We start from the raw sequence: 22,419 nt of genomic DNA, 5'->3' as shown, positions 1-22,419 counted from the left end.
TTTAAGAAACATTAGAAGCACATGGAGGGCTTATAAACCACAGATTTCTGGGGGACATCCTAGGATTCAGCAGGTCTGAGGTAGGGACCAAGAATTTGCACTTCTAATGACTTTCTGGTGAATGCCAAGGCTACTTTCCTGTGGTCCTTAGAGACCACACTCTGAGAAGCTAGATTGCTCTAGACTGTAAATGTCTGGTAAGTAGGACCCGTGATATTTGTTAGTAAAGTTCTATGTTAGTTTGTAGCACCCTCTGAGGTATATATTGCATTGGCCAAAAAGTTCACTCGAGTTTGTCTGTAATATCTTCTGGAAGATGTTCCAGGAAAGCCTGAACAAAATTTTTGGCCAACTCAACAATTCTCTGTTTGAAGGATCTTCTCTTATGTAATGTAGATAGTGCAACAAGATCCCTAGTCTCTACCTACTAGATTCCAATAGCATCTCCCATCCAACTGTGATAACCAAAATATCATCACACACTGGAAAATGCCACCCTTCTCCCAAGTGAGGACCTGTGGATTAGAGGATATAGAAATACCTAATTCTTTTTGTTGCCAAATAGTTTTCATTTCAAGAAAGTTATAAGATAAACATCAATCAAATAAGAATAATATTTTTTTAAAGGAACGGTTTATGCCATGTTTATTACAACATGGGGCTCCTATAGAGCCAGGTTGAAGCTGACTGCAAGTCAATCACTAGATCTTGAAACTTTTTTTTTTTTTTTTTGAGATGGATTTCATTTTATTTTATTTTTTTAATTTAATTTTATTTTTAAACTTTACATAATTGTATTAGTTTTGCCAAATATCATATGACTAGCATCATAGTACAGGAACCTAAGCTGTGGTCAGTCCACTTATGTGGTTTTGCTAAGAGTGGGCACAGCCTGCTTGCCTAGACCCCACATAAAATTATCTGTCCTTTTAAATAACACCAATCACATAAATCTGGGATGGGGAGACGGTAGAAGAGCATAAAATGGAGCATAATGGTTTAATATACAGCATTTCTGTCTAGCTGTGAACACGGTCCTACATGTCTCTTGCAATCTGAAAGATTTCTGCTTCCTTCCCTTGCGAAGGAATGAAGACCAGGTAGACAAAGAGAAGGTGAATGCTCCCTGCTCTGCTTCCCCTTCCCCTGTTTTATACAGAACAGACATTCTATGTTTGTTGAATAAATAATTGACTGAACAAACACAGGTAAATGAAAAGTATGGGGGAAGGTGGGATAACATTATCTTGAGAGTGCTGCTCAAATTGAAAATTCTATTTTTCTGTGAACATATTGTCTCGACTTCTCTGAAAGGTGTCAGAAGTTGCTTAAGTGCGAATAAAAGATTGCAAACTGACTTCCCATAAGTACTTAAATTCCTAACGTATGCCAGGCTCTGTATTATCTACCTTCTCACTTAGTCTTACAAAAGCCCTATGAAATTAATATTAATACCTTCATTTCACCATGAGAAGACCAAAGCTCAAAGAGGTGGAGACTTGTCTAAGGCTGAACAGTTGGTTAACACCAGGAACAAAATCGGGCCAACATCTTCTGATTCTAGTTGACTGTTTCATCCACCACAAAGTCCTCAGCAATCAACACCACCGAGCAATACACACTTTCCCACATGGCTGGTCTTCTTCCACTCTGACAATATGCTACTGAGTTAGCTCCAGCTCTGGTGATGACAGAATTAGTGCTTTTTGCTACAAATGCAATTTCTTCAGGCTTAGATTAATCGTCCTCCTTTCCCTGCTGAAAATCTCTAGACAACGGAGGTACTGCGGTGTTTTGAAACACATCAAAAGACATGAAATCCAAGACACTGAGGGTCTGGAAGGTTCAAAGTATCATTCACAATCATTAGGAACAATATCTTGTTGTTCAGTGGCTCAGTCATGTCTAACTCTTTGCCATCCCATGGACTGCAGCACGCCAGGCTTCCATGAACAATGACAATATCTGGGACTTATTTATTGAGCACTCCCCACACTCCAGACACATTCCCAAGATTTTTACATCAAAAGTTTTTGACACAAAAATCTTGGCGACAAGTCTATAGGATAGACTGTCACAACCCTATTTTATTGATGAGGATTCCAAAGTTCTATATGGTGCTACCTCCTTCATTTTAGAAAGGCTCAGAGTAGCTGAGTGACTTATTCAAGGTCAGTGTCAGAATTCAAACCCAATATTCTTATGATCCCGATTCTTAAAAGTCTTCCCACCATCAGTTTAGTTCAGTTCAGTAGCTCAGTCATGTCTGACTCTTTGTGATCCCATGTACAGCAGCATACCAGGCCTCGCTGTCCATCACCAACTCCCAAACTTTACTCAAAGTCATGTCCATTAAGTCAGTGATGCCATCCAACCATCTCATCCTCTGTCATCCCTTCTCCTCCTGCCTTCAATCTTTCCCAGCACCAGGGTTTTTTCCAGTGAGTCAGCTCTCTGCATCAGGTGGCCAAAGTATTAAAGTTTCAGCTTCAACATCAGTCCTTCCAATGAACACTCAGGACTGATCTCCTTTAGGATGCACTGGTTAGATGTCCCTTCAGTTCAAGGGGACTCTCAAGAGTCTTCTCCAACACCATGGTTCAAAAGCATCAAATCTTTGGCAGTCAGCTTTCTTTATAGTCCAACTCTCACATCCATACACGACTCCTGGAAAAACTATAGCTTTGGCAAAGTAATATCTCTGTTCTTTAATATGCTATCTAGGTTGGTCATAACTTTTCTTCCAAGGAGTAAGTGTCTTTTAATTTCATGGCTGCAGTCACCATTTGCAGTGGTTTTAGAGCCAAAAAAAAAGCCAAAAAAAGGAGCCAGAAAAATAAAGTCTGTCACTGTTTCCACTGTTTCCCCATCTATTTGCCATGAAGTGATAGGACCAGATGCCATGATCTTAGTTTTCTGAATGTTGAGTTCCCACCATAGCCCAGTTTATAAAAAAAAAAAAAAAAAAAAAAAAAAGAGTAGAATCAGGCTACTTACTGAATTTTTTCTCCTCCACCTCTCCTCATGGGGTGTTGTGCATATGTGCTCAGTCATGTCTGACTCTTTGCGATCCTATAAACTGTAGCCCATCAGGCTCCTCTGTCCATGGAATTTTCCAGGCAAGAATACTATAGTGGGTTGCCGATTCCTCCTCCAGAGGATCTTCCTGAACCAGGGATCCAATCCATGTCTCCTACATTGGCAGGCGGATTCCTTACCACTGAGCATCTGGGAAGTCCTCATGGGAAGACACAATCTGTCTATTCAAGGGTGTACAGATGAGGGACACTGCGCACCTGCCCTCAAGGATCAAAGAAATTGAATGCAGATCTAATAAGTGTAGGATTTAAGTCAGAGAACAGTTATGGTTTCAAATCTTAACTCCAATTTATTACTTACAAAACCTTCAGAAAGCTACTTTCTGTCTTCAAGCCTCAGTTTCCTCATTTGAAATGTAAGGATAATAATTTTCCCTTCTTTATCAGGTCACTATAAACATTAAAATCAGTTGTTCAGTTGAACACACAGTAAGTGTTCAAAGCAGAATGGGAAGATGAACCACATCTGTGCAAAAAAGGACTGAAAATATTGAAAAAGTTTTTATGAACTAATACATACTTTTAATTCTAAGTGCCAGGAGGAGGGAGATTTCACAATGAGCTTAAATATGATTAAAATATTTTAGTCTTAAAGGATTCTCTTTCTCCTTTTAGACAAAGAAACCACAGCTCAGCTACATAAAATGACTTGCTTAATCTTTTATTGTAAACTAGTAAATTAGGGATTCCAGTTCTGTCTCATTTGCTTCTAGTTTGGTTTAAGTGTGACTGGAGAAGACTTTGTGAGTCTTAAAAAGATGTAGCATTCCCTGAGTACAGGGATATGTGACTGTATTTTAAAAACCCAAACATAGAAAGAGTTACCACTAATGCGTCCTTTCTATTTTTTTTCTACCTCCAACCTCTACATAGATAGATGAAGTATATACCAAGAGAATCATATCTTCATATCATTTAATTCTCAGCATACTCCTGTGAGGTGGGTATTACCTCCATTTTAAAGATAGAAACAGTGAGGCCCGCTATAGTAAAGCACTTGGTCAAGATTATCCAATACTAAATAACTTTCAGAGCCTGAATTCTGTCTCTCTAAAATTCATGCCTTTCATGTTTTATCATTTCTTTCACACTACAAGAGTCTGCTCAAATTCTCTGTGGTACCTGCTTTCCTAGGCCAACTATACCATCTGTTTTTTTCTCTACTCTCTCTGCAGGGGTCCTTAGCTATGTCATATTTTAGTCTTATATAGAAGAGAAAGAAACCCTGGAGAACTGACAGCTAACCAGTAAGAGAGAGACTGGTCCCTTTCTTCCAACAACTTTTTTCCTTTTCTTTTTTTTTTTTTTTTTAACATTAATAATGTTTGCCACAGAGGCCTGTTCATTAGGTTGCAGTGACACATATGGGAGAAACTAACTCTGCTCTGGGGAAAAAAGGAAATCGGAAAATATGTAATAGCATATTTGGAGCTGCACAGAAAGACTGCGGTTCCCAGTGCTCCATACGTTCTCAAGTACGTTCACACCGACATCCTTGGAATGCTAGAGCAATACACGTCCCAGCTCACGTTAAACTGTTCACGCATTGTAACTTTGTTGTGAAAAATAATAGATTGCGTTCATGAAAAGTAGTATATCCTGTCCCTAAACTGTAATTGTTCAATCAGATACATGTTAGGTACTCAGTGTGGTTCCTTTAGATAAAAGTTTTTATGGGTCCCTAGTAACTAAAAGACAAAGTGGGCACAGAGGGAACATACCTCAACTTAATGAAGGTCACATGTGACAAGCCTGCAGCTAATATCATACTTACCAGTAAAAAGCTGAAACCTTTCCCTCTGAGGATAAGACAAGGATTCTCACTCTTTCCACTGCTATTCGACATGGTGTTGGAAGTCCTAGCCACAGCAATTAAGCAAGAAAAAGAGATGAAAGGAATCCAAATTGGAAGGGAAGAAGCAAAACTGTCACTATGTGCAGAGACAAGACACTATATATGGAAAACCCTGAATGCTCCAGCAAACCACTCTCACAACTGATACATTCAGCAAAGTCGCAGGATATAGAATCTATATACAGAAAGCTATGGTGTTTCTACACACTAAACACACTATCAGAAGTAAAAAGTAAGAGAACAATTTCATTTACAATTTCATAAAAGACGATAAAATAACTACAAATAAATTTAACCAAGGAAAATAAAGACCTGTATACTGAAAACGGTAAGATGCTGATGAAACCTAAGAAGACACAAATGAGTGAAAACATGTTCTGTGCTTAGGGGTTGGAAGAATTCATATTATTAAATGTCCACAGTACCCAAAGCAATCTGCAAATTCAGTGCAATTCTTATCAACAATCCAATGCCACCTTTCACAGAACTAGAACAAATAATTCTAAAATTTGTGTGAAACCACGAGTGACCTCAATAACCAAAATAATCTTAAGAACAAAGCTGTAGAAATAATGCACCCTGATTTCAAACCATACTGTAAAACTATAATAATCAAAACGATATGGTGCCTGCAGAGAAGCATACACACAGATCAGTGGAAAAGATCTGAGAAACCAGAAATAAAGCCACACATATGTGGAAAATTAATATTTATTTATGACAATTGACTTATGGCAAAGAAGCAAAGAATATGCAATTGAGAAAAAGTAGGCTCTTCAATAAATGATGTTGGGAAAGCTGGGCAACTGTATGCAAAAAGAATGATTTTAGCCCACTATTTTATAACATACACAAAAATTAACCCAAAATTGATTAAAACTGGAATTCAAGACCTGATATAATATTATTCCTTGAAGAAAATTAAGTGGTAAAATAATTGACATTGATCTTATCAATGTCATTTTGGAACTGATTCCAATGGCAAGGGAAACAACATGAAAAATGAACAAATGGGATTACCTCAAAGATATATACATGAAAGATAAGATATGCAGATGACCCCACCCTTATGGAAGAAAGCAAAGAGGAACTAAAGAGCCTCCTGATGAAGGTGAAAGAGGTGAGTGAAAAAGCTGACTTAAAACTCAACATTCAAAATCTAAGATCATGGCATCTGGTCCCATTACTTCCTGGCAAATAGATGGGGAAACAAAGGAAACAGTGACAGACATTATTTTCTTGGGCTCCAAAATCACTGAAGATGGTGACTGCAGGCATGGAATGAAAAGACGTTTGCTCCTTGGAAGAAAAGCTATGATCAACCTAGACAGCATATTAAAAAGCAGAGACATTACTTTGCCAACAAAGGTCTGTGAAGTTGAAAATATGTTTTTTCCTAAAGGAAAAAAGTCATCCTTTAGGATTGACTTTAGAAAAACTAAAGGAAATCTGAGTATTTATTGGAAGGACTGATGCTGAAGCTGAAGCTCCAATACTTTGGCTACCTGATGAGAAGAACTGACTCATTAGAAAAGACCCTGATGCTGGGAAAGATTGAAGGCAGGAGGAGAAGGGGACAATGGAGGACAAGATGGTTAGATGACATCACCAACTCAATGGACATGAGTCTGAGCAAGATCCAGGAAATGATGACGGGGCAGTCCATGGAGTCACAAAGAGTTGGCCATGACTGAGGGACTGAACAACAAAAAGAAGTTTCTGCTCTTCATAGTGAAAAAAAAAAAATAATGAAAACTAAAAGTTAGTGTACTGGAATTGAGAAAATATTTGCAAATCTTATATCCCATATGGGGTCAATATTCAAGACATATAATATACTCGTACAACTCAACAATGGGAAACTCAATTTGAAAAAATGGACAGAGGATCTGAGTAAGCATTTTTTCAAAGAAGACATGCAGACAGCAAATAGGCGCATGAAAAGATGTTCACTGTCTCAATATTTTTTGTTGTTGTTTAGTCACTAAGTCGTGTCTGACTATTGTGACCCCTTGGACTGTAGACCATCAGGCTCCTCTCTCAAAGGGATTTCCCAGGCAATTGGGAATCCCAGAATTGGTTGCCACTTCCTATGCCAGGGGATCTTCCCAACCCAGGGATTGAACCCACATCTCCTGCATCTCCTGCTTGGCAGGCATATGCTTTACCACTGAGCCATCTGGGAAGCCCCTCTAATAATTAGGAAAATATAAACACAAACTACAATGAGATATCCTTTTACACCTGTTAGAATAGCTATTTACCCCAAAGATGAGAAACAACAAATGTTGGAGAGGATGTAGAGTTCAGGGAATTGTCATATACTATTGGTGGGACTATAAATTGGCATAGTCATGATGTAAAAACAGTATGGAGATTCCTCAAAATATTAGAAATAGAACTATCCTATGACTCAGCTATTCCACTTCTGGGTATTTGAAGAACACAAAAACATTAATTTTAGAAGATAGTACATCCCTGTTTATTGCAGCATTATTTACGATTGCCAACATAGGGAAACAGCCTAGGTGTTCATCAATAGATGAATGGGTAATGAAGTCATTATAATTTTCTAAGGTTGTCATAATACATTACCAAAAATTTGGTGGCTTGAAATGATAAGAATTTATTCTCTCACAGTTTTGGAGGCAAGAAGTCTGAAATCAAGGTGTTAGTAAGGTTGGTTTCTTTGAAGTTCTGAGGAAGAACCTAGTCCATGCTTCTTTACCAGCTTTGGGAGGCTACTAGTAAGCTTTGCCCTTCCTTGGGTTATAAACCCATTACTCTAATCTCTGCTTCCAATCCCACATGACTTTTTCCCTCGCCCATGTGTCCACATCTCCAATCATCCTCTGTCTCTCTCTTATAAGGACGCTTGTCATTGGATTTCAGGCCAGCATGGTCGCTTCCCAAGATCTTTACATTAATTACATCTTCAAAGACCCCTTTTCAAAATAAGGCCTCATTCACTGATTCAGTGTGTTTATATCTTTTATTGGAGGGCGGGCTACAGTTCAGCTGTATCATTTATCAGGAAATGTACAGAGAAGCTAAAATGCTAGTGAGTATAATTTTGGAAAAATTATAGAGAATGTTCATCAAATAATGATTTATTGATTAAAATGATCTTTTATTGGCTTGGAAAACAAATTCTTCTATTCTTTTTGGCCTCAGTCTTTTGTTTTATTTTGGTTGCATCATGCACAGCACAGCACAGCATGGTGGATCTTAGTTCCCCAACCAGGGATTGAACCGGTGTCCCCAGCAGGAGAAGAGCAGAGTCCTAACCACTGAATTGCCAGGAAATTCCCAGGCCCAAGTTTTATAGTGTTGTGAAATTATGTTTTTTTTCTTAATATTTAAATGCTTTTTTTTATTTTCTTGATATTTACTTTATTATTTATTTCTATATAGACCTTTATGGGTGCATGTGTGCTAAGTCACTTCAGTTGTGTCTGACTCTTTGCAACCCTATTGACTCTAATCTACCAGGCTCCTCTGCCCATGGGATTCTCTAGGCAAGAATACTGAAGTGGGTTGCCATGCCTTCCTCCAGGGGATCTTCCCGACCCAGGGATTGAACCCGAGTCTCCTGTGGCTTGTGTATTGCAGGTGGATTCTTTACCACTTAATCACTGGAAAGCCCATATAGATCTTTGTTTGGTTCTGTAAAATTACAAATGTAGTAAAAGAGATTGTATCTGTTTTAACATGTTCAGGACTTGAGAAATCATACTTTTAACATGTACAGTAATTATAACTGCAAATTGAACATCTATTTTCCAAAGTTTTCTCATTCATCCAAAACCACTGCTTGGCATCAGCGGTACTGTAAGCATGTTCCAAATGACTTACCAGTCTTGTGCTTCACTCTCCCCTTTCACAACCTATAGTCCAGCTAAGTGGGATGATTTGAAATACTGTTGACTCTTGAACAACATGAGAGTTAGGGGCACTGACCTGATCTATGTGGACCTGCACAGTTCAAACCTATGTTGTTCAAGGGTCAACCACTCCCTCATTAAGTCTAATAGCTTCCAATACCTGTGTCTTCTCATCAACTCTTCTTTTGGGCACAATTGCCCTCACCAAGTTCTATTCCTTGGGCAAATCTTCTATTGCAGGGATGTTATTGATTTTCTATTCAACAGGCATCCCTGTATTTCCTAAAATAATCCCATTTGTGGTTCCATAAATATTATGCTCAACCTCACCATGAAGATTGAATCATGTTGGGTCTAAGTCAATATGGCTGTCCTATTACCCTTAATAATTATTAGTTTAAATACAGCCTTGAGCTTGGTGCTGGCCAAGAAGATCATAAGCAGAGGTTCTGGGGGAAAAAAAAAAAATTCATTGCTCTTAAAAAGAAGCTCATGAAAAGGACAATTCCTTTTCTGTCTTTGGGAGAGGTCAGTCAACATGATCACTGGAACAACTGCAAACAAAATGCATCCATGAGATAAATTTTATAAGGAGACAAGTTTACATGTTGGATGTGGCCAAGGAGAAATATGTTAAAAGATCTGTGTCCTTGATAATTTATTGAGCCATTGAGTTAACTAACACAAGACCTATCTTAAACAGTTTTTAGTGGGAAAAAAGTTCTAATTAAGTTACTTTGAATTATGTCTTTAGTTTTTAAAATCTATATCAAATTTTTCTGCATATAACATTATTATCATATGTATTTTTCTTATAAAAAAGCTCTCGCAGTGGCTCAGTGGTAAATAACTCCCTGCTATGTGGGATACATGGGTTCCATCCCTGATTCAGGAAGAACCCCTACAGAATGAAATGGCAATTCACTCCAGTATTCTTATTTGGAAAATCCCATGGACAGAGGAGTCTGGTGGGCTATAGTCCATGGGGCTGCAAAAGAGTTGGACATGACTTAGCAACTAAGAGCAGCAACCATTCATCTTATAGACTGATGTGATTACCAAAGTCTAGTTCTAATTCTACCTCTCCTTTGAAGAGTTCGCTGCCCCTCCAAATTTAGAAATCAAAATCTATGGTCCTACATTGAATTTTTACCCAGATATTCCTATACTCAGGTCTCTGTTCTTAAGCAGTGAGTATTACTTTTATCAAATTATTTAAACTCCAAAACCACCCTTCTCCACCTGGTTTTGTGATACTGGAGGTGAACTTTGCAAAGACTCCTCTTTCTGCAATTACTATATTCTTCAGAGTTCTCTTTTCCCCTCTTAGCAGGTACTCCCTATTTGCGTGCTGTCACTTCAGACGTGCCAGTCTCCTCTGTCCATGGGATTCTCCAGGCAGGAATACTGGAGTGGGTTGCCATGCCCTCCTCCAGGGGATCTTCCTGACCCAGAGATCAAACACATGTCTCTTAAATCTCCTGCATTGGCAGGAAGGTTCTTTACTACTAACAGCACTTGGGAAGCCCTAATCCTTATTTACTAGTTAATAAATTTTTATATTGAAAGTTTACCCTTCAATTTTTTTTTTTCTTTTTTTGAAGCCTACAGCACCTGGCATTCCCAGGCAGTCTCCCATCCAAGTATTAACCAGGCCTGACCCTGCTTAGCTTCTGAGATCAGATAAGATCGGGCCCATTCAGGGTGGTACGGCCGTGGACTCCCTTTCAATTTAAGAATTCATTTTATCTCCTGACTGGACCTTGATCAATACGCTATGTTAGGAGTGCTACTATTGAGGGCCTGCTTCCCGTAACGAGTCGCTCTTTCATTCAAGTTGATACAGGTAACAGCCTCAGCTATAATATTGGTGATTAGCTGATGAACAAGCAGACCTAGGCTCTGCCCAGTGACTGAACAGTCAAATTATTCTTCCATTTAATCAATATTTGAGTGCATGCTGTGTTCCAGGCACTATTCCAGGTGCTGGAGGTAGAATAGTGAAAAGGATATTAAGTTTACCAATATAGCGGAATTTGTAAGAAACAGACAATTAAATGTAAGCTTTAAAATAATGCCAAATTTAAAGTACATAGAAAGAAAATTATGAATGAAATGGGTACTATAACAGATAATCTCATGGGGAATGTAGATAAGGAAAGATCTCTATTATGGATTGAATTGTGTCCCCCTCCAATTCATGTATTGAAGCCTTAACTCCAAATGTGACAATATTTAGAGAATAGGCTCTTTATAGAAGTAATTAAATGAGGGCATAAGAATGGGGGTCTAATCCAATATAATGGGTGTCTTCATAAAAAGAGAAAAAGGAGACTTCCCTAGTGGTCCATTGGTTAAGACTCTATGCTCCAAATGCAGGAAGCCTGGATTTGATCCCTGGTCAGGAAACTAGATCCCCCAAGCTGCAGCTAAAGATCCCACAAAGACACAACTAAAAACCCAGCACAGTCAAATAAATACATAGATAAATATTTTACAAAAAGAGGAAGAAATAACAGAAATGCAGAAATAGAATATGTGTATATATATGAAGACACTGAGAGAAGGAGAAAACACGGGCTAAGCTTCTCTGTCTGCAAGATATGGAGAGAAACCTTAGGAAAAACCAACCATATCAACACCTTGACCTTGACCGTCTGTACTCCAAAAACTGCAAGAAGATTAATTTCTCTTCTTGAAGGCATCCAAGGTGTGGTATTTTGCTATGAAAGCTCTAACTGACTGTTACAACCTCTACGAAGATCAGAAAAGACATTTATGGAAAAAGAGCCATTGAAGCTTAGGCTTGAAAAATGGGTAGAATCTAAGTAAGGAGCAGGTGGAGGAGATTCTCTACAAAGCAAGGATGTACCAAGGCACTGAGAAAGGAAGACACTTTCTATTGTTCAGGATTTAAAAGGCACATGGAACAGAATGAGTATGGGGAATGGTATCTTGAAGTGGGGTTGAAGAGTGGGCAGGCTCCACTACCAAGCCTACCAAGCCTGGCATGGTAGGTCATGGTAAGCAGTTGAGAATTCACTATAAATGTAGTGAGAAACCACTGGAAATTTCCAAGAGAATTGCTGATCATGATCTGACAAAGCAATGTTCTTTGAAAATCACTCTGGCTATCATTGTGATGAATGGATTGAAAGAGGTAAGAATTGGGGAAAAAAAAAAGAACTCAATTAGGTTACTGGGGTAGTCTTGGAGAAAGTAATATAAGGGGAGGGGAGAATGTTTAGCATGTATGGCCAGAATAAATCCCCTCTCAATTCTTAAATATAAAGGATATAAGCATACTTATGTAATGTGGACTGAATGTATAACTACTAAGAGGATGGGCAGCAGGATCAAGATCAGCATCGCAAGACGTCATCCGGAAGATGGAGAGCAGCTTGTTCACACACTTCGGGAGGAAGTCAGTCTCTACGCCCCGGGGAGATGCAAGCAGGCTTTGTTCTGCTTTTCCTCTGCAATCACTGGGTTCCCTACAGGAGAGACACTGCTTCATACCACTACCTTCCCCTGATTCACGATTGTTTGTGGTTCTGATTAAACAGCCTCCCGGCAGGAGGAAGTCCTTTCTGGGAAGGGCAGTGAGAGGACTCTGATTTCCCAGAAAAACCTGGCAGTCATTAGGCCCTGCTAATAGTAGCTGATGAGTTAATTGTCCTCCCTAACAAGGCTTCTTCCTCCAAGAGATAGAAATAAACACTGGCAGGGAGTTGCAATGAGAATCGCCAGGCGCTCTGCCCCAGCCCTCCCAGGTCAACAAGAGACGCGCAATTTGCTATTCCTACTTAGGGTGAAAGTGCTGGTCCGGGTCAGTAAGTTCAAGATGGTGAGGGGAATGATTTAAAAGCAAATGGAAAGCCATAGTTTTCTCTCCACATGGTACAAGTGCTCCTTGGCAAAAAAAAAAAAAAAAAAAAAAAAAAAAAAAAAAATCACTCCTGCTCTGTCATTTAAGCATCAGGCTTTCCCCTTCATGCGTTCTCCTGGTAACTGGCATCTAACGGAGAGCAGCGGCTGTGGGCCCAGCGTTCTTCTGGCCTGCTTTGCTGAACCTGGCCTCTACTGCCCCCTTTTGGTGAACGCACAGCAGGGTCTCTGCTCAGGTTATCTAAGAGGTTATCACCATGCTGAGATGGTAAAGAATCTGCCTGCAAGGCGGGAGATCTGGGTTCAGTTCCTAGGTGAGGAAGATCCCCTGGAGAAGGGAATGACAACCCACCCCAGTATTTTTGCCTGGAGAATCATGGACAGAGGAGCCTGGCAGGCTACAGTCCATGGGATTGCAGAGTCGGACAGGACTGAGTGACTTTCACTTCACTTCATCATGTCTCCTACTCAGTCTGACAAAGGTCTCCCCTTGGGCATCAGGACCCCATTATTTATTTCCAATTTGCTTTTAGGTCTTGACTTGAAAAAGTGACCAAATACGGTTTACTTTCTGATTTTCTAAGTCTAAGGGACTCTCTTTCTAAAAGGGACTGTGCTCATTGATAGAGTGATAATGTTAGAGCCGGTAGGTCCTTTAAAATTTATTTGAATACAAAAATTTCAGATACATAACTTTTGTGAATATCATTTTGTCACTTTCTGTGCCCATAAAAAGCATCTGTAGTTAATCATACAATACTTTCTTGCTGATCCCAGACATGATCTCAGTTCTTTTGTTTTCACCATTAATCTTTTGGATTGGATTAGAGATAAAACATATACATTGCTTCGTTACTACCTTAATTTCACAGATAAGAAGCAGAGACCAAGAGAAGCGATAAGAATTTGATAAGAAAGTGCTCCCAAAGTAGAGCCTTTTCCATTGAAAATCACTGTATCCTGTAGAAAAGGGAATCCTTTAAAGCACTTTTTATGGTCCAGATTCTAGGGCCATATTTTCAATCATCATGGTTTATGGTGGTATTATGGACTGAATAATGTCCCCTGCGAATTCATATGTTGAAGCCTTATCTCTTAATGTAAGTGTATTTGAAGATAGAGTCTATTAGGAGGTAATAAAGGTTAATTAACATCACAAGGGTGAAGCCCACCTCCAATAGGACTGACGACTTTCTAAGGACGCGGAGAGACAGCAGGCACGTGTGCGCACAGGGAAAGGCCATGTAAGGACAGCAAAAAGGCGGCCGTCGGCAAGCCAGGAAGACCATGCTCATCAGAAACCAACCCTGCTAAGTCGCTTCAGTCATGTCCAACTCTGTGCGACCCCAGAGACAGCAGCCCACCAGGCTCCGCCGTCCCTGGGATTCTCCAGGCAAGAACAATGGAGTGGGTTGCCATTTCCTTCCCCAATGCATGAAAGTGAAATGTGAAAGTGAAGTCCCTCAGTCACGTCTGACTCTTAGCGACCCCATGGACTGCAGCCTACCAGGCTCCTCCGTCCATGGGATTTTCCAGGCAAGAGTACTGGAGTGGGGTGCCATTGCCTTCTCCGAACCAACCCTGACAACAACTTAATCTTGAAATTCTGGCCTCCAGAATTATAACAAAACAATCTGTGGTTCAAGCCACCCAGTCCATGGGATTTTTTATGTCAGCCTGAGCTGTCTAATACAGGGAGTCACTTATTTCCTCAAATATTTATTTATTTTTTTGTATCTAACAGTGCTGGACACCCTACATGGTAGAATCCTCAAATGGGAAATTTTTTTTGGTCTCTATTTCTGCCAATGGAACAACTAACTCTGGGTCAGAGGATTGTGCGAGGTGCTGGTAGACAACATTTACAGTTGTTCTGAAGGAAACTATACAGAGACCCAGACTATGGGAGCAGAGGGGAACCCAGTGATCATGTATTTTCACCCTCTAACCCTTTAGATAAAGGCTGCCCAGGTGGTGCTAGAGGTAAAGAACCAGCCTGCCAATGCCAGGAGATGTAAGAGACCTGGGTTTCATCCCCGGGTCGGGAAGCTTCCCTGGAGGAGGGCATGGCAACCCACTCCAGTATTCTTGTCTGGAGAATCCCATGGATAGAGAAGCCTGGAGGGTTATAGTCCATAGGGTTGCAAAGAGTTGGATATGGTTGTAGTGACTTAGCACGCATACCTGCACCCTTTGGATGAAACTTCAGAAATTTTCCCACAGCTACTAACCATCAGTACTGGAACTGAGGTTACAACTCATCTGCCCAATTCCACACAGAAAAAGCACCGTGATCTCCCATTCTGTTTATCAGATTTAGCAAATCAAACAGATGCCTTTATCAGTCATTAGAAGTCATCCACTGTACACAGGACTTTATGAGAACATCTCAAACCATCATTAAAATCTTGTGAGAAAGATTTTATTATCCTGTCCCAGAAACAAAGGTGAGACAAGAGTTTCTGTAACTCGCTAAAGGTGATCGTGATAAACATTACTCATGTTCACTTACAGGTAGCCCCTCTCCTTCCTGGGCACACAGACTTGTCAGGCTCTTTGCTTTTTAGCAGGGCCATTCCATTAATTTTGAACAATGGACTGTGAACAGAAGCAGCATGTCTAGGTTGAGACAGTGAAAGCCATGCAAAACGGTTGAGCTCCCCTTTCCTCTTGCAGTAGCAATTGTGGGAAACTCCTGTTGCCATGATGAAGCCACAAGACAGAAACCGCTGAGTTCACTGGTTGCCTCAGGTAAGGAGGCTTATTGCCCTTGAGTTTGCTGAGCCCACTACTATATGTTGAGTCATTGATATATTGGTGTTTATTACTACAGCAGAGCTTACTCTGTCCTGATTAACATAAACTACAAAGCAAATATATCCATTTAAAAATAAAATCTTCTTGGGTTATTTTCTGTCCACTATATTGGAGTTACATCTTAGCTCTGCCAATTAGGCTATTTTTAAATAATCTCTGAAAGTGTTATAGTGCCACCTACTTAAGACAGTCATTGCAAAATTAATTGAGAAAATGTATGTGACATATGAGAAACACAGGAGATGCTCAGATTTTACTTTGCTATTTTCCCAGCTTCATTACCCTGTTGAAATGAATTTATCTCTCCTCCTGGACACATTATACTCCTTAGGGGTCACTATTTCCAGGGTCACATGATCAAATATACTCAGAGACTGAGTAGTTAGGATAAATCAGTAATTTAAACTGGATATGGTGAACTAGACAGCCCTAGAGCCTTTTAGAAGTGACTATTACTGCTCACAGATAACATATGGTTGCTGGATAGGATTTTAAAGTCCATGTTAGGAAGATACCTGAAATCCTGAATTTCTTATGAGATCTACTTTTATTTTAATTTAGAAAATTGTGATTTTTATATTTAAACTTGGAAAGATTGCAACAGAATTCAAATCAAATATACATATATGCAGGTCAAGCCGGCCTACTGGCCAATGGTTTTTAACCTCTGGATTTAATTTCTAATGTTAACTTTCTGAATCTAGCATGAATTATTTCCTTGTGACTGTTGGGCTTCCCAACTAGACATTGAGCCCCTGGAGGAGACGGACGTCATCCTTCCATGTCTATGCCCTCCATAGTTCAATGACAACCTGAAACAAAGTAGATGAAGGGCTGAATTGGGTTAAATTCATAATGCTGTATAAATGGTACTTTTGGAAGTGAGAGATTTGCTTTAAGCAATTTAAAAGTCATCTTTTCCAAATCAGGAAAGTAGTTGTCTCAAGTTGCTCATCCCAACAAAAGCTAAGAATTACTCCTACTGCAGCAGAATTAAACTGTGCCCTGTCCCTTTCCATATTCTGATGTCAGAGGCAAGATGCATAGCCTGCCTTATAAGACGAAATTCAAAGGGACCTTGAAGAGCTAGTCTCATATTCTCAATGGAGAAAGCACAGCTCCCCGAGGGCATATAAGAGAATCCTCAGAGAGACGGCTGGGTCAGGAAATATGCTCTCTAAAATATCTATTACTTAAAATTGTTTCCAGACAAAGTCATTATTTAAAATGTAAAGTAATATTAATATTAAAGGCGGATGCTGAATTTGAACACAGGGGGCCTAACAATAACAATAAATCATATAAATTTCCGTTTGTTGAATTCTACCACGTGCCAAGCATAATCCTAAGTACTTTATCTCATTTAACCCACAAGGCCATCTGAGGTCTGTAATGGTACTTAATCCATTTTAAGATGAAGAAACTGAGGCTCAGATAGTTTAAATAAATCTTGTAAATTGCTCAGAGGAAGTGTTATCTTTGTCCAGTTCTGAAGACCATGATTTAATTGAGAGTGCTTTTTATGTTATAAATAGAGATATATACTCCCTACCCCTCTCTTCCAGAACAGTCTCTCAGTAGGAGTCCTATGAGAGGCATTGATGAAAGCCATTCACTTCACATGGAGATTTCACAGATAATTCTTAGAGATATACTCTTAGGCTGATATAATATTTTTGTTCCTAAATTTCTTGAATCCCTCCTGGCATTAATAGCACTATATTTTTATATTATCACCTCCATTTTAGATGGTCAAATTCAAGTACAGGGCAGTTAAGTATTTTATGCATAATGTGATTCATTTAAGTACTACAAAAATATTAAAATCTAGGATCTTATTCTACTGAATATTAAATGGATACTTGGTATAAGTTCTGTATTCATGATTGTTTTCTTGTCTGAAAAATGGGCTGCTATGTCATAAGATTGCTTTGATGATTATAAGTCATAAGATTGCTTTGATGATTATATGACAGAAGAAAAACAAAGTCATTTATTAATAGATGCTATTGGCTCTCAGTACATAGTAAGTGCCCAATAAATGCTAATCATTATGTTTTAAAATTTTTTTACCATATGATAATTACCTGAGTATTTTAGCATCTATTCCTGAATGCTAACAATTCTAAAATATTGATATCTATATAACAAATATGGATGATCAGTTGTAGGGTCAGAGAGGAAAAAAAAAGATTATTCTTTAGGGTGTGGATTTGTACAATGAGAAATTACATTTTGAGTTTAGGAAGCTATTGTTAAACATTTTGTAAGATGCTCACCCATTGAAATTGTCTCTGCCTCACATTGTCTTTGAGTTATTTTACAATCCTGCAAGTTGTAGATAACTAACAGTAATACAAATAATTTTTGTTTATAGAAATAGAAATTATCTCCATGGAATGCAATAGATTATCATGCTATGGTTATTGAACATTTTGGGGGGAAATTATTTAAAAATTCATTTGTACATTGATTGCAGCATTTCTGATCACATTATAATGTGTGATATTTTTGAGTTTTCCTTTGAACCAGTTGTAATATCTGACTGTCACCCTTATTAACAAGTTAAATAAAATAATATGTTCACTTTATATTTGCATGAGAGGCATAAGGTTATCTTTTCAAACTTTGTATCTTTTGATGAAAGTCAAAAACTCTGAGTTCAAGGACATTCTTCCTCATTTATTGCAGTCTAACCTTCAGCAAGCACTTGATTTATCATCCTGTGGGTTTCCTCTTCAGTAAAACGATTTATAAAAATCTATATCAGTATTACCCTGATCTCTTCATTGGGTAATTCGGATATTCTAATGAAGAAAAAAATGACCATAAAGGTGACTTAAAACTGTCAGCTTCTACACAAATGCCAGGGACTGGAATGACTCAATTCAGTGAGTAGTAAAGTAGAGGCAGAGAATGTAAGTGGCTCATTGTCAGCGATTTGTTGGCGACAGAAATGTAGCCAGCGTCTTTCCTAGTGGTCTAGTGGTTGAGATGGAGAAAGAAATGGCAACCCACTCCAGTGTTCTTGCCTGGAGAATCCCAGGGATGGGAGAGCCCGGTGGGCTGCCATCTATGGGGTCGCACAGAGTCCGACACGACTGAAGCGACTTAGCAGCAGCAGTGGTTGAGAATGTGCCTGCCAATACACGGGACACTGGTTCGATTCTTGCTCAGGGAAGATTCCACATGCTGCAGGGCAGCTAAGCCTGCATGCCATACCTACTGAAGCCCATGTTCACGAGAGACGCCATTGCAATGAGAAGCCTGCTCACCACAAGTGGAGAGTAGACCCTGCTTGTCACAACGAGAGAAAATCCCGCACCCAGCAATGAAGATCCAACCCAGACTAAAATAAAAATAAGGAAATAAATAAAAGTTTTTAAAAAAGAAATGAAGCCGGGCTTGTTGCTATCTTGTCTGGCATCCTCACTGCATCACCTAAAGACCAGAGTATGTTAACCTGAAACAAGGGGAATTTGGCAGCAAAATGATTGTACAGATTATCAAAAATAACAAAAACAATCATGAATCCAATAAACAGTCCACTAGCATAGGACCTGCAAGGCAGGTGGACTTCCTTTACATACAGTCCATTACCACCTCAAAAACAACTGCTTCCTTCCTCAGAGCTTAGGCCCACAGGGAGCCCTAATGGAAAAGCCAGCTCCTTACAAAGGAATGAAGATGCTGAATTCAGAGCTCACATATGCAATTTTCAAGTTTTAAAAAAGCTCACCTTATCTCCTGTTTCTTCTCAACTTACCAGCTTGAAGCTGCTAAATTTAGTGAAACAATTTTCCCAGAGGAGTGAACTTCTGGAGTCAGGAGAAACTTTAATATCATAATACCCAGGTCCTTTGGAATGCGTATAACCTTCACCCTCAGCAGCTTGAGCTTCATCTGAGATGATATTTATATGAGATCCTTTTTATTTTTTCTTTCTTTTTTTTTGACCAGATACATCATACTATAGATTCATATTGAGTTTAACCCTGAGTAGGAGTCTCGGTTCCTAAGCCAGATGAGCTATTACGTAGGGTCACAATTGGACAATTGCATCTCACAACTGAACTTATACAGAAAACAGAAATAGACCTAAACAGTTATGCAAAACTAACTTATGGTTAACAAAAAGGAAAGGAAAGGGAGGGATAAGTTAGGAATTGTGGATTAACATGCACACACTACTATATATAAAATAGATAACCAGTAAGGACTTACTGTATAGCACAGGGAACTATTTTGGATATTTTATAATAACCTATAAGGAAAAAGAATCTGAAAAGACAATTATAGATCTATATCTATAACTGATATAGTTATAACTGGTATAATTATATATCTATATCTATAATATTCTATATCATATATATATATGTGTGTATATATATATATATATCTTTGCTATATACCTGAAACTAACATGACATTGTAAATCAACTATACTAAAAAAGACTGCTGCTGCTAAGTAGCTTCAGTCGTGTCCGACTCTGTGTGACCCCAGAGACAGCAGCCCACCAGGCTCCCCCATCCCTGGGATTCTCCAGGCAAGAGTACTGGAGTGAGTTGCCATTGCCTTCTCCAATGCATGAAAGTGAAAAGTGAAAGTGAAGTTGCTCAGTCGTGTCCGACCCTCAGTGACCCCATGGACTTCAGCCTTCCAGGCTCCTCCATCCATGGAATTTTCCAGGCAAGAGTACTGGAGTGGGGTGTCATTGCCTTCTCCAACTAAAAAAGACTACTGCATCTCAATAATGAATGAAACAGAATTATCTCAATGCATGCTCCATGTTTAAGCCTGACTTGACTTAATTTTATAGTTGTATTTATCTAACCCCAATGGTTGAGACAGTAAAGAATCAGCCTGCAATGTAGAAGACCTGGGTTCTTTCCCTGGGTTGGAAAGATCCCCTGGAGAAAGGAATGGCAACCCACCCTAGTATTCTTGCCTGAAGCATTCCATGGACAGAGGAACCTGGTGGGCTATATATAGTCCATGGGGTCTCAAAGAGTCAGAGACAACTGAATGACTAACACATTCACTTTTATCCAACATCACTAACTTTTCACCAGCAGTGAAAAGTCATGGAAGGAGAGAGAGGAACAGAGACAGAGAAGGCAGTGGGGAGAGAGGGATGGGGGAAAGAAAGAAACAAAGAAAGAAAAGTACCTAAATAACTCACTTAGATAACTAGCTGAATAAGGATCCCAGGAAGTCATGACATCTCCCTGGAGTATAGTTTCCCCACTGAACTAAAAGGACCCCCAGAAGTATGGCTCCAAAGTTCTAATCTAGGACATGAAATGACTGCTGCTCACAGGAATACACTTCACAGAGTAACAAAATGCAGAGGCGTTCTCTGCAAGTACCATCCGGAGAGGGATATTTACTACCTCTGTGTGTGGGAAGTGACCGAAGTTCTACAGAGCTCACCAAATGCTAAACGGCTCACTGGAGCTCTGGGTAGGCCTCTTTCCTGTCTGCTAATTTATCAACCCTGAATTACCCTTTACATTAGATGACTATGTGCATAAAGCAAAATGTTATGTGGAGTGAAAAATCGAGCTGCATTTAGGGAGCCTTTTTACACTGAAGTTAAAGGGCTGCTCTGTATCTATTTCAGGGAAATATTCAGGGGCCCCTGGGGAGCACAGTGGAGGAATGCAACTGAGAGGAAGAAATCCACCTCTACTTCCACTGAATTCAATTTTGCGCATTGTCTGGAGTTCAGAGACTGACATGTTGAAGTGAAACTCGAGGGTCAAAATTCCCAGAGAAAAGACTAGACATGCTAGCCTCCTTCTTCTCATCTTCCACTTGATGAAATTTCTTCTCTGTCTTTGCTAATGGCATTATCGCTTCCCCTGGCCAACAATAAACTCAAACCTATTCTCTTCCGTTGCCACAGTGCTGTGGATTATTTAATTCTAATGCCCCTCCTTCCCTTGTCCACTTCTTCATTTCCCACACTCACCTTATTTCCACATAACAAGTATTTTCTTGCTCCCTAGGAGACAGGCACTAATGCCATGCCCATCATTTAAGTAACTTGCCGACTTCCTCCAGCTTAATCCAGGTCTGTCTGATCCAAGGGCCTTGATAAGCATATAAGTCTGCTGCCCTCTGCTGTAGGATCCTCCTTAATCACATCAGTCAGAATAATTCCTCCTTCCTCTGCTTCTCTGTACTGTTTCAGATTTCTCAAATGTCAATGTGAGTACAAACCTCCTGAGGATCTGATTAAAGTGTAGATTCTGATTGATGGTAAAGAACGTGCCTGCAATACTGGACACATAGGTTCAATCTTTGAGTTGGGAAGATCTCCTATCTCCTGGAGAAGCGAATGCTACCCACTCTAGTATTCTTGTTTGGAAAATTCCGTGGACAAAGGAGCCTGGCTGGCTACAGTCCATGGAGTTGCAAAGAATCGGGCACAACTGAATGATTAATGTCTTCTTCTTCTGATTCAGCAGGCCTGGGGCACAGCCTGAGAACCTGCGTTTCTAGCAACCTGCCAGCTGTTTGCTGATGCTATTGTACCAGAGCAAGGCTCTAGACTAAGGTCACTTTGTCTGACTTCTGTAATATTTGTATGACTTAAAGCTGCTTCATGAAAACAATCAGGATTCATTTCATTGGAATGTTTAATTAAGTGATTATCATACACAAAGTTGTCACATACTGATTTTTACTGTAGATATAGAATTTTCTATATATTAGTCACCCAGGAAACTCTGCTGAATTAATAAACTATGAATTTTATTTAGGTAAGAGGTTGCTAGTGACAGGAAGGTGATGAGGTTTTAGATACGGTCCTGGCACATATCCTGGTCTCTAAGATCTATACTCTGGAGGAAACAGTAGATTTATTCC

At 39.4% G+C, this 22,419-nt stretch overlaps 1 long non-coding RNA gene and 1 pseudogene across 2 annotated transcripts in view; both read right to left on the bottom strand.

Moving 5' to 3' along the window:
- The window catches only part of LOC129650715 (uncharacterized), a 62,582-nt gene extending 40,952 nt beyond the window's left edge, over positions 1–21,630 (bottom strand). The window contains exons 1-3 of one of the 2 annotated variants that reach the window (XR_008713961.1): positions 21,521–21,630; positions 4,873–4,957; positions 2,998–3,301 (exon numbers count right to left, since the gene is read on the bottom strand). This is a non-coding gene — a long non-coding RNA (uncharacterized LOC129650715). The remainder of the gene's footprint in view (positions 1–2,997; positions 3,302–4,872; positions 4,958–21,520) is intronic. The other variant, XR_008713962.1, reaches the window with a different exon arrangement.
- LOC129651978 (uncharacterized) lies at positions 10,440–10,558 on the bottom strand (annotated as a pseudogene).
- Positions 21,631–22,419: the final 789 nt, after the last annotated feature.

Source organism: Bubalus kerabau, chromosome 4 (assembly GCF_029407905.1).
Source record: "Bubalus kerabau isolate K-KA32 ecotype Philippines breed swamp buffalo chromosome 4, PCC_UOA_SB_1v2, whole genome shotgun sequence".
In the NCBI taxonomy this organism is placed as follows: domain Eukaryota; kingdom Metazoa; phylum Chordata; class Mammalia; order Artiodactyla; family Bovidae; genus Bubalus; species Bubalus kerabau.
This window is presented reverse-complemented; position numbering and strand designations above follow the sequence as displayed.